Source organism: Echinops telfairi, unplaced genomic scaffold (genome assembly GCF_000313985.2).
Source record: "Echinops telfairi isolate 266 unplaced genomic scaffold, ASM31398v2 ScPeMD7_32;HRSCAF=126, whole genome shotgun sequence".
NCBI lineage: Eukaryota > Metazoa > Chordata > Mammalia > Afrosoricida > Tenrecidae > Echinops > Echinops telfairi.
This window is the reverse complement of record NW_022103929.1, coordinates 2428700-2438992: the sequence shown is the minus strand read 5'-3', so window position 1 is coordinate 2438992 and position 10293 is coordinate 2428700. Positions and strand designations below refer to the sequence as shown.

Here is a 10293-nt window from a genome sequence, read left to right as displayed (position 1 = left end):
CTTGGTGACTTCTTCTTGGGATTCAGTCTAGCTGGTGTTCTTTCAGCCTCCTGAATGATTGCCTGGCTTTCATTCATTAAGCTTGGTAAGTTTTCCTCCATGAATTCTCTCACTGTTGTTGCAGATGACTTTGTTGTGTCATCCGCCAGTAAGGCAATAATTGTAATGTTCCTCTTCATAGCATTAGACATAGCTCTTACGTTTTTTCAGTTTCTCTGATGATCTTATTAGATTTTTGTTCGAGTTTGTTAAAGTCTGCTTGGCTGTCCTCCAAGTCACTGATGCGGTTCTCTGCTTCCTCCAGTCGATTCTCAAGGTCTGTGTTTCTGCTACTGACTTTTGTTATCTCCTCCCTAAGCTCCTTATTTCCCTTTGGTGTATGGTCTTTATCTCCTCTATCATTTCATCCTTTTTCTGTATTGTTTCCCTCATAACCTGTACGACTCCACGCAGCGTTCTGAAAATTTATTTATGTGGCAGCTCAATGTCTTCTTTTTCTAAGCGTGTCGTTATGTTTGGGGCATCTTCTGCCATTGTCTTTTCTTTCTCCTGTTTTTCGTTAAGCTGATGGCTGTTTGCATTGCATTGTTTTAGAGGAGCCAGGTTCCATTTTCCATGGAGCTGGAGCACACTGGCTCTCTCTTGGAGAATTGTAGAAATGCTTCTTCAAACTGCCTACAGCTAATTTCACTATGGAGTTAACTTACCACTTTATCTTTCTGTGGCTTCCCTCTCAGGGGAGTGCCCCAGAAGTCTGGTAGGTTGCCTGCTTTGGTGTTGGGGAAGTTTGGCAGAGGTTTTTGCAGCAGCTTGGAATGTTGACGAGTGATGGCCGAGCTGCCTTAGGCGCCCAGATACACGGGCAGGAATTACCGTGTAAGAAGTTGGGCAGAGTATCCCCTGGTGGAGGTTGGCAGGGCTTTCCCCAGCCTCTGGCTAGCTACACAGGGTGGAGCTCACCTAGCTGAGTGTGGCGCAGGCGTAAATGCCCTAGGCCAAGGGGAGTGGTCTCGAGGTGTGACAGAACAGGAAAGAGACAAAGGAGAGAAAAACAATAGGTAAGCCTGCTGAGACTGTGTGGGGATATAGAGAAAAGAGGGAAACAAAAGTAACAACGTAGCTGAGTCCTGATTCCTGCCTGTGGGGCTGCAAGAGTTTAGTCCCTGCCCGGAAGCTGCAGCAAGCTGTGCCTGTGTTGAGAAAAAGCCTCTGTGCAGCCTGCGGACACTGTGGGGGCATATAGAGAAGAGAGGGAAACAAAAGTAACAATGTAGCTGAACCCCGATCCCTGCACATAGAGCTGCTTTAGTCCCTGCCCCAAGACAGTCAGCAGCAAACTGTGGCTGTGTTGCGATTAAGCCCCCTTACAGGCTCCAAATGGTCCCGGCTCTGACAGAGACAGTGGTGGGGCTAAGGTCAAGCCCTAGCCGGCCTCCACTGTGGTAAGCCATCAGCCTCCAGCCTCTCGAAACCCATGGGTCATTGCCTGCTTATCTTTATGAGGCTCCTCCTGAGTTCCAGCAGTGTTGAATTTCCCTCTTAGCAACTCTCCTGGGCTTAATTCTGCGGTGTCCCTCTGGTATGTGTTACTCCGTCGCCATATTCCCAGAAGTCCGCATTTTCTGTTCTTTTTTTCTCTCTCGCATTTTCTGTTCTTATAGGTAATTATGTATTGTATTTATAGTAGTTGCTAAGTTGACTACTTTATGTTCATTATTTTTCTTTCTCAATTCAGAACTATTTCTAAAGAACTTTATCCCTCATTTTTTTAGTGTATATTACCTGGAGTCAAATTCACATTTAAATGTGATCTCAGTTATACTTTCCTTACATTTTTGTTTATATTCACTTTTATGCTTAGTTCACTTGGAAGTCTTTAGATTTTGAAATAATTGTTCTACACAGTGCTCTTTGGCCTTACCCAATATTATCTGTTCAGAGTAATTGTAGATGACGTTATTTGGTTTTTTGTTTATGGACAATTTTTTCATTTGTAAATTAGGTGGGCATTTACATTTCATATCATGAATTTTGTATTCAGTAGTTTAGGCTACTAATCAACCCCCACTGTAGTTTACTCTTCCCCCCAGCTCCTCGATTTCCCTTCTCCGTTTCTGTACTACTGTCTTCTTCCCTGTCACCCAATTTAACACCCACCACCAACCAACTAGTCTGTTGTTTTATCATCCTTCCTTTGTCTTCTGTTCCCTTTGGTCTGAAAGTCTTTATCTTCGGTTTCTCTTTTTTCCCTTCCATATAATAGTGGATTCATATAACATTTGCTCTTTTATGATTGACTAATTTCACTTAGCATAATATTCCTCAGACCCGTTCGTGCCATGAGGTGCTTCTCTTTTTTTTTTCCATCAGTCTTTTAGCAATGCATGTGATTCCATTCAGTATCTGTACCAAAGTTTCTTTATCAAATCTTCTAATGTGTGTTTAGGTTATTTCCATCATCTTGTTTTGTCAACAGGACTACAATGAATATGGGTGTGTATAGGTTCGTGTTATAACTCTTAAGAAGTTACTTTTTTAATTCTCATTTTTTTTGTAATGAACCAAAATCTGTATAAAAGTATATTCACACTTTTCTATTCTTTTCATATATAAAATTCAATTCAGGAAACATTTATTATTGATGGTATATTTTGCACCAGTCAGTGTCCAAAGCCTGGGAACTGTAAAGGTAAGACACAGTCTCTTCCTTCTAATAATTCCTGATCTCTCACAAAGGGCCATTGATGAAATATTTTATAAAATAAGTAGCAATAATAATAAACAATTGCCATAATAAATTGCAATGATAAAAAGTAGCCAGAATACACATGATATTTTAATATCATGGTGATTAAACCCTCTCTAAAGGATGTAACAGAATTTAAACTTTGTTAAAGAATACAAAGGTGAAGCAGAAGACTTCTTTCCAGGAAAGAGAACAGTATGCGAAGTATGAAACCTTAAAAGATTAAGACACTCAACAAGTTGAATAATTTGATGTGATTAACAAGAGACATGTAGCTTGAGAAGGGTTGTGAAAGGACTAATGAATTTGGGTCTTATCTTGTGGGCATTGAGCCCCCCCCCCCCCCCCCATCGAGTTGATTCTGACTCATAGTGACCCTACAGGACAGAGGAGGCTGTAATTGTTTAAGGTGGAAGAAAGTTCTATCATTCTCCCTCAGGATGGGGCTGGTGGATTCAAACTGCTGATCTTGTGGTTAGCACCCCATTGTGTAACCTACTATGCTATCAGGGCTCCTTGAACTGTGGAAGGGTTAAAAAATAAGGCAGTGTTTTCATCAGATGTGAATTTGCAATTTAATCTTAATAGTCATATGGGAGAGAGAGAAAGCAGACAAGCAAACTGTAAGCTTTCTGGGGTGAGAAATATTTCAGTCCTTGGCTTCCCACGAGAAAGCACACTGAAGCCAGGTTTGTGACCCAAGTGAGTCTTATAAAGGATAAAGAAATTTTAGGTTTTATAGTTAAGAACACAGGCACCCTCAAGGCACATCACATGCCCACATGGAGACCTGAGGCTAGAGAAACCGCAGCACTGCTGTGGAGCAGCTGGAAAAAGTGGAAGGTGGACTCCTGATTCTGGCTTTTCAGGGCCCTCCACTGGGATGCATGGTCAACGGTACTGGTTGATCCCATTGGCTCAGTAAAGCCCATCTCATCCAGATTGGGGCCCTCCCAGGTGTACTAGCTTCCTGTCTCAAAGGCCTCAATTTGTGCATGCTCTCTAGCCTTTATTGGTGTCCAACTTCCTGTAAAGGAGGGAGGATGACCTTAGAATGTAGAGCAGTGATTCTCAACCTGTGGGTCGTGGCCCCTTTGGTGGGTAGAACGACCCTTTCACAGGGGTTGCCCTATTCATAACAGTAGCAAAATTGAAGTTATGACGTTGCAATGAAAATAATTTTATGGTTGGGGTGTCACCACAACATGAACTTTTTTAAAGGGTCACAGCATTAAGAAGGTCGAGAACCACTTATGTAGATGGACAACCCCTAGTTCCTGTTCTGCTACCTAACAAAACTACTATTTTTGCAGTAGATTTATGTGAAATGAAAGCCTTTGTGTGGGATCAATTTATGACTAGTTTTATCCCAGATTTTGCCCTATATCCTTGGCTTTGAGATCTTTAAAGCAATTGGGGTGACTTGGTCTAGGACTTTCAGTCCATACATGAGGATTTGTGTTTATGAATAGGGTCTGACCAGACCAGACTCACTTGGAAGGCCAATATCAGGTGACATGATTAGCCTCACGTGATCAATAAAAGCTTGAATACTTAAGCTCGGGGTACTTGCTGGTTAGTGAAGGGAGAAAGAAGAGCCTTTTCTGAGACATGTCAGCTCTACACTGGGAACTTTCCCAGTCTTGCCTATGCATCATGTCTTCTTCATGATCCTGACATATCTTTTTTCTATAATGAAACTTGTTGGCAGTAGTAAAATTTCTTCTCTGAGTTCTGTAAACCATTCTAATGAATTCACCCAGTGTCTGTTAACTTGTAAAGGCTGAGCCAGCCCCAGTGGCTAGGTAGAGGGAGAATGCTTTGTTGACATCTTGTGTTTTAAATGATGGAAAAGTTGGAAAACAGGAATAGGACGAAATCCACCTTCTGGATATTGTTGACATTTTGTGGATTCTCATCTTTTTTCACATCTTTTATAGAAAACATTCTGTCTTTAACTCAAGTTTACTGCTTTAAAATTTGCATACAGTAAGACACCTTTAGGCATATGGTTCTTTGAGTTTTGACAAGTGATATCTCTCATGTAACCACCAGCACCACAACCAAGATACAGAATATTGTCATCTCTCAAAAAAGTCTTCTTTGTACCTCTTTTTGCTTAATCCCTTCCCACCTTTCCTAGCCCTCAGCAACCCCTGATCTGATAACTGTTTCTGTTGCCTTTTCCAGAATGCCATATAAATGGTATCATTTGAGTTTGTCTTCTTTTACTTAGAATACTTTTGAGATTCATCCTTGTTGTTACATGAGTCATACATCCCTTTTTGGGGGGCTTAGGGGGGCCGGGCAGTGCTGGGTAGCATTCCATTGTGTAGACATCCCAATCTGTCCATTCAGTAGAAAATGAACATTTGCATTATATTCTATTTTGAGTAGTTACAAATAATCCTGTTATAAACATTCATACATTTCTATGTAGATATATTTTATTTATTTATTTGTTTTTGTAAAATAGGGGTGAATCAAATAGCTAGTACATATTTAGCTTTATAAGGAACTGGTATACCATTTTTGTTTCCACCAACAATGTATCACATTGCCAGTTGCTCCTTGTCCTCAACAGCACTGGGCATGTTGACATTTTATTTTGTTTTTAATCTTAGTCATTCATAGAAGTATAGAGAGACATCTCATTGTGGTTTCAATTTCCTTAATGTCATAGAAGTATAGAGAGACATCTCATTGTGGTTTCAATTTCCTTAATGACTGATCATGTCGTTTTATATGCTAATTTGTCTTCTGAATGTCTCCTTTGGCAAAGTGTCTTCAAATCTTTTGTCCATTTGATAAAACATTGAAATGCTTATGTTGATAAGCTGAGAGAGTTCTGTGTATTCTGGATATAAGCTCCTGTAACAGATAAATAAATTGTAATATGTTCTCCAGTTTTTATGGCTTTTTTCATTCTCTTAAGAGTGTCTTTTGAAGAAAAGTTTTTAATTTTGATAATCAGTTTTTATTCATATTTTTGTGTCCCAAATAATCTCGCTCTTATATTTTATGATGTTAGTTTTACAGTTTTCTTGATATACAAAGGTCTGCGAGTTATTTTGAGTTAATTTTTGTATAGAGGGTGAAGTTTTGGTTAAGATGTTCTTGAATAGGATGTTCAGTGGTAATTGTTTTAGCACGTTTTGTTGAATTGCCTTTCTACATCAAAATGCTCTTTATCAATATTATTGAAAATCAATTGGCTATATATGTGTGGAGCTATTTTTGTACTCTCTAGTCTTCCATTGATGTAGGGAACTTCAAGACGTTCATGGAAAAATTCCGTTATCTTTTTTTTATGTTTAAAATAATTTAATGGATTATTGTTCTTTATGTAATAAATATTTTGCTACATATATGTAAATAAAATATATAAACATAATTCCATCATCTTAAAGTAGATTATTGTAGATGCAGATAGGTTAAAATTTAGTACCCTGTCATTTGATGTCCCTTATTAGCCATTTAAATTTGTTCTGGCTTTTATATTTTGCAGTTTCTTTTCAATTGTGGTTTTTATTTTTTTGTTATTATTATTTTTTGTATGTTTTTTATATAAGCATCAAAGATAGATAAAAAAGACAGTAACTAGATTAATGGTTCCTTTGGGGTATCACGGGTGGTTGGGGAGAATTGGAAAGCTAATAATGATGAGTATAAGAATGAATAAAATGTTCCAAACTTGATTATAGTGATAATTGCACAACTCTTCTTGATGTGACTGAACTATTGAATTGTATGATTTGTGAATTATATGCCAATAGAACTGTTTCCCACAAACGTTTAAAAAAAAAACCTTGGCTGTTATGCATTGGGCTGCTACCTTCAAGTTCAGCAGTTCAAAACCACCAGCTGGTCACTGGGACAGTGATGGGGCTTTCTACTCTCATAAAGATTTACAGATGCATCGCTTCTCGGTCTTTTGGCTGAGATCAAGTGTAGTATCTGTTCTTATCAGTTTAATATCTGATACGTCCTCTATCTGAGGACAACATATTAAATGTATTTTTGCAAGTAGGAGTTGGACCAGGAGCTTGCTCCATCCACTCCACGCATCATCCTGGTATTGCAGTACTTCCAGGAATGGTGCAGCCCCTTAGGAAAAAAAAAAAAAAGATGTACAGATGCATTGCTCACTTCAGCAGCACATATACTAAGAAAAGAAGATTTACAGATGCAGAAACCCACAGGGGCAGTTCTTCTCGATCCTGTTTAGTTAGTTTACATCGGAATTCTGAATTTGGTTTTGGAGTTTGGATGTCTTGATTCTACCTGAGACCACATTTACTTTATAGAGATGCATTTACTTTATAGAGATGATTGTGGTGTCTTATTAGGATTGCTGTTCACAGTAAGACGCAAAAAGCCCTAATAATAGGTTCCTTTTTTCATATAACAAAAAGGCTGGAAATAATTAGTTGCTGCCTTATTTAAGCACTTAACCTATACCAAAGATAAACTGTGACCCTTGATCCTGTCATTGTAAATAGAATTTGACTGGAACATAGCTACGTTCATTCGTGTAGGAATTCTCTTTTGATTTTTCTCATATTACAAAACACCAACGTTTGAGTAGATACAACAGAGACTATATGACCTGCAAAGCTTAGAATACTTATCATCTGATCCTTTACAGAAAAAGTTTCCCAGTCCCTCTTCTATACTATTAAAGACCCAATTTCTTTTTCGTTATGCAAACCATCATCTTGAGTTTGTTGTCTTTTTTTCTTCTGATGCCTGTCATTGCCTGGTCCTAAGACATCTACCATGGTTCTATGTGTATTATTATTTTTTAAGGCAAAAAGAAGAGGGTGAGGAGGGAGGGCACCAGTTTTGCCTGTTGTTTTAAATCAGGAAAAGCAACCGATCTTCTACAAATCTCCCCAGCAAATTTCTGTTTACACCTCACTGTATAAAATTGTTATATGATAAAACAGCTATAAGAGGGGCTGGAAAAGTAGTTAGTGCAGGTAGGCACATAAGTAAAGACCAGTGCAGCAAGCCCTTTTATCCTGATGAACCAATCATTCATGTTAGAAAATAAATTAAGTCTTAACCCAATAGTTCTCAAGCTATCGTGTGTGGAAATGGCACGGAATGCTTACATAACATGAGCATTCTTGAGCCCCAGCACAGAGGTTCTGGATGGGACCTGAAGGACTAAAATTTTCCAACAGAGCCAGAGATCATTTTGATGCTTGTGTGGACCCTTTGGGAAATAATTCAGTTTGCATTTTTGCTTGGAATTGTGGTCTGAGTCAGTTTTTCTCAATGAGGATTCTTAAAAACACACAGATCCAGACCATATCTTTTGAGATGTTGATTTTGTCTTATCAATGGTAAGTGGTGAGACAGAAAGAGGAGTAGGTATTTGGATTTTTAGCAAACTCCATGGTACTATTGGTAATTCTATTACATAGCCAGGGCTAAGAGCCATTGATTTAAGATGGATTCTTAAGAGAGTATGGTCCCCAGTCTAGTAGCATCACCATTTTCTGGGATTGAAACTCTGGGTTAGAGCCCACAGTCTCTCTTAACAGTGTGATCCTGAGGCATATCAAAAGTTTAAGAAGAACCATGACAGGATATACTAAATGCTTCCCAGTTTGGACTACCATATATACTCATGTATAAGCCGAGTTTTTCAGCACATTTTTAATGCAGTTTTTGTGGTGAAATTAGGTGCCTCGGCTAATATTCTGGTCGGCTTATACTACTCGAGTCTATACTGCAAGCCCCCAAATCAAAGCCAACCTTTATCAGTATCGCATAGAGCTGGAGATGAATTTGAATTACCAGCCTTGCAGATAGCAGTCCAGTGCTTAACCACAATTGATTGTTTTTAAACTTAATCAAACAAAACACAAAGTTTAATTTTATATGAGGGGGCAAGAAGGTTGTGGGAAAATGGAAGTAAAAGATGTCATCTTTCCATGAACTTTTTGAAACCCCCTCATATGCATTGTAATGCTAGCAGTATTAATTTTGCAATTGGATTAAAGGCTTACAAATCAACTAACATGATAATTGCTGAGCCCTGTGTGACCTAATTGTCCAAGACATTTGTTAGCTGGCTATTTTTAAACATTGTTTAAAAGTCAGCATTCTGTGTGTACATTACATTTGCTCAGTCTTTAAGGAGGATCTAAGGAAATAGAGAACAATTATTTATAGAATCAATAAACTTGGGAAGAATGCAAGATAAACATAGATAAACACAAAAGGAAAACACATAAACATGTTTCCATTTAGGCTTATGTATTGTTTCTGTGAATGGTGAATATATTACATTGTAGACTTAGCCTATCCAACAAAAACTTGGCCTTACTTACCCTTTATACCAAAGAGCCAAGCAATACTTTACAGCCTGTGAAATAGAATCTTTTCTCTACTTTGTCCCTTTAGGTGATAGGCTTCCCACTTGTAAGGAGTCCTGGTGGTGCAGTGGTTACATTGTTTGGCTGCTAACAGAAAGGTCAGCCAGCGGTTTACACTGTGTACTCCAAGGAGGAGGGTTGTGGCATTCCATAAAGATTCGTAGCCTTGGAAGCTCTGTCGAGAAATTCTTAATCCATTAGGGCAGTGGTTCTCAACCTTCCTAATGACACAACCCTTTCATACAGTCCCTTATGTTGTGGTGACCCCCAACCATAAAATTATTTTCATTGCTACGTCATCACTGTCATTTTGCTACTGTTATAGATCGTCATGTAAATATCTGATATGCAGGATGCATTTTTACTGTTACAAATTGAACATAATTAAAGCATAGTGATTAATCACAAAAACAGTATGTAATTATATATTGTGAAATATTTATTTGTAATTACAAATAGATGAAATTTTGTCTTGAAGTATGGTGTATGTAGTAACATGGGTAACAGTCTTCACGCTGGGTACTCATGTAGGCCTATCTGCATGTGTGCGACCCGCCTGGAGACGGATAGAGAAACAGTGTCTCAGTCCCTAAGACCATGTGGAAAGGGTTGTTCAACCCCTAAAGGAAGGGGTCGTGACCCACAGGTTGAGAACCACTGTGTTAGGGTCAGAGTTAACCCATAGAAGTGGAATTAGTTTTATTCCCACTTTTAACTCTTAATTGCTGAAATATAGGCATAGTTTTTCTTCCTGTTTTCAGGACGCTGTATCTATCATGCTCTATGCCATTTCCCTTTCCCCTGAGAAAACAGTAACCTTAGCTGTGATTGCAGTATTTCTTCTTCATCTTTGAAATAATAATAAGATAAATGGAACTAAGCACTAGTTTCTGTTAATAAGCACTGTATAAAACATTTTAAGCAAAGATTCTGGAAAAAGAAATTTGTTTACAGTTTTGAATATAAAGAATTAGACATAACAAAGAGTTAAACTTGCTTAATCCACTTACAGTTTGTTGAGCAGTCACCCCAAAGTTAAAAAACGAAATTCACAGAAACAGAAACTGTCATTGAAGCCATAAGGCTGAGCACTCATATTTATTCCCAAGGCAGGAGTAATTTATATTAGAATCTCTTTGGGAAAGCATAAACAAAAAA

General features: G+C 38.3%; 1 protein-coding gene and 1 non-coding gene across 5 annotated transcripts in view; both read left to right on the top strand.

Annotated features, from left to right (window-relative positions):
* RABGAP1 (RAB GTPase activating protein 1) overlaps positions 1-10293 on the top strand; it is a 188934-nt gene that overhangs the window by 47424 nt on the left and 131217 nt on the right. The window lies entirely within an intron of this gene.
* On the top strand, positions 6665-6855 carry LOC115869657. The gene has a single exon (XR_004046310.1). It is a non-coding gene; the product is annotated as a U2 spliceosomal RNA (small nuclear RNA).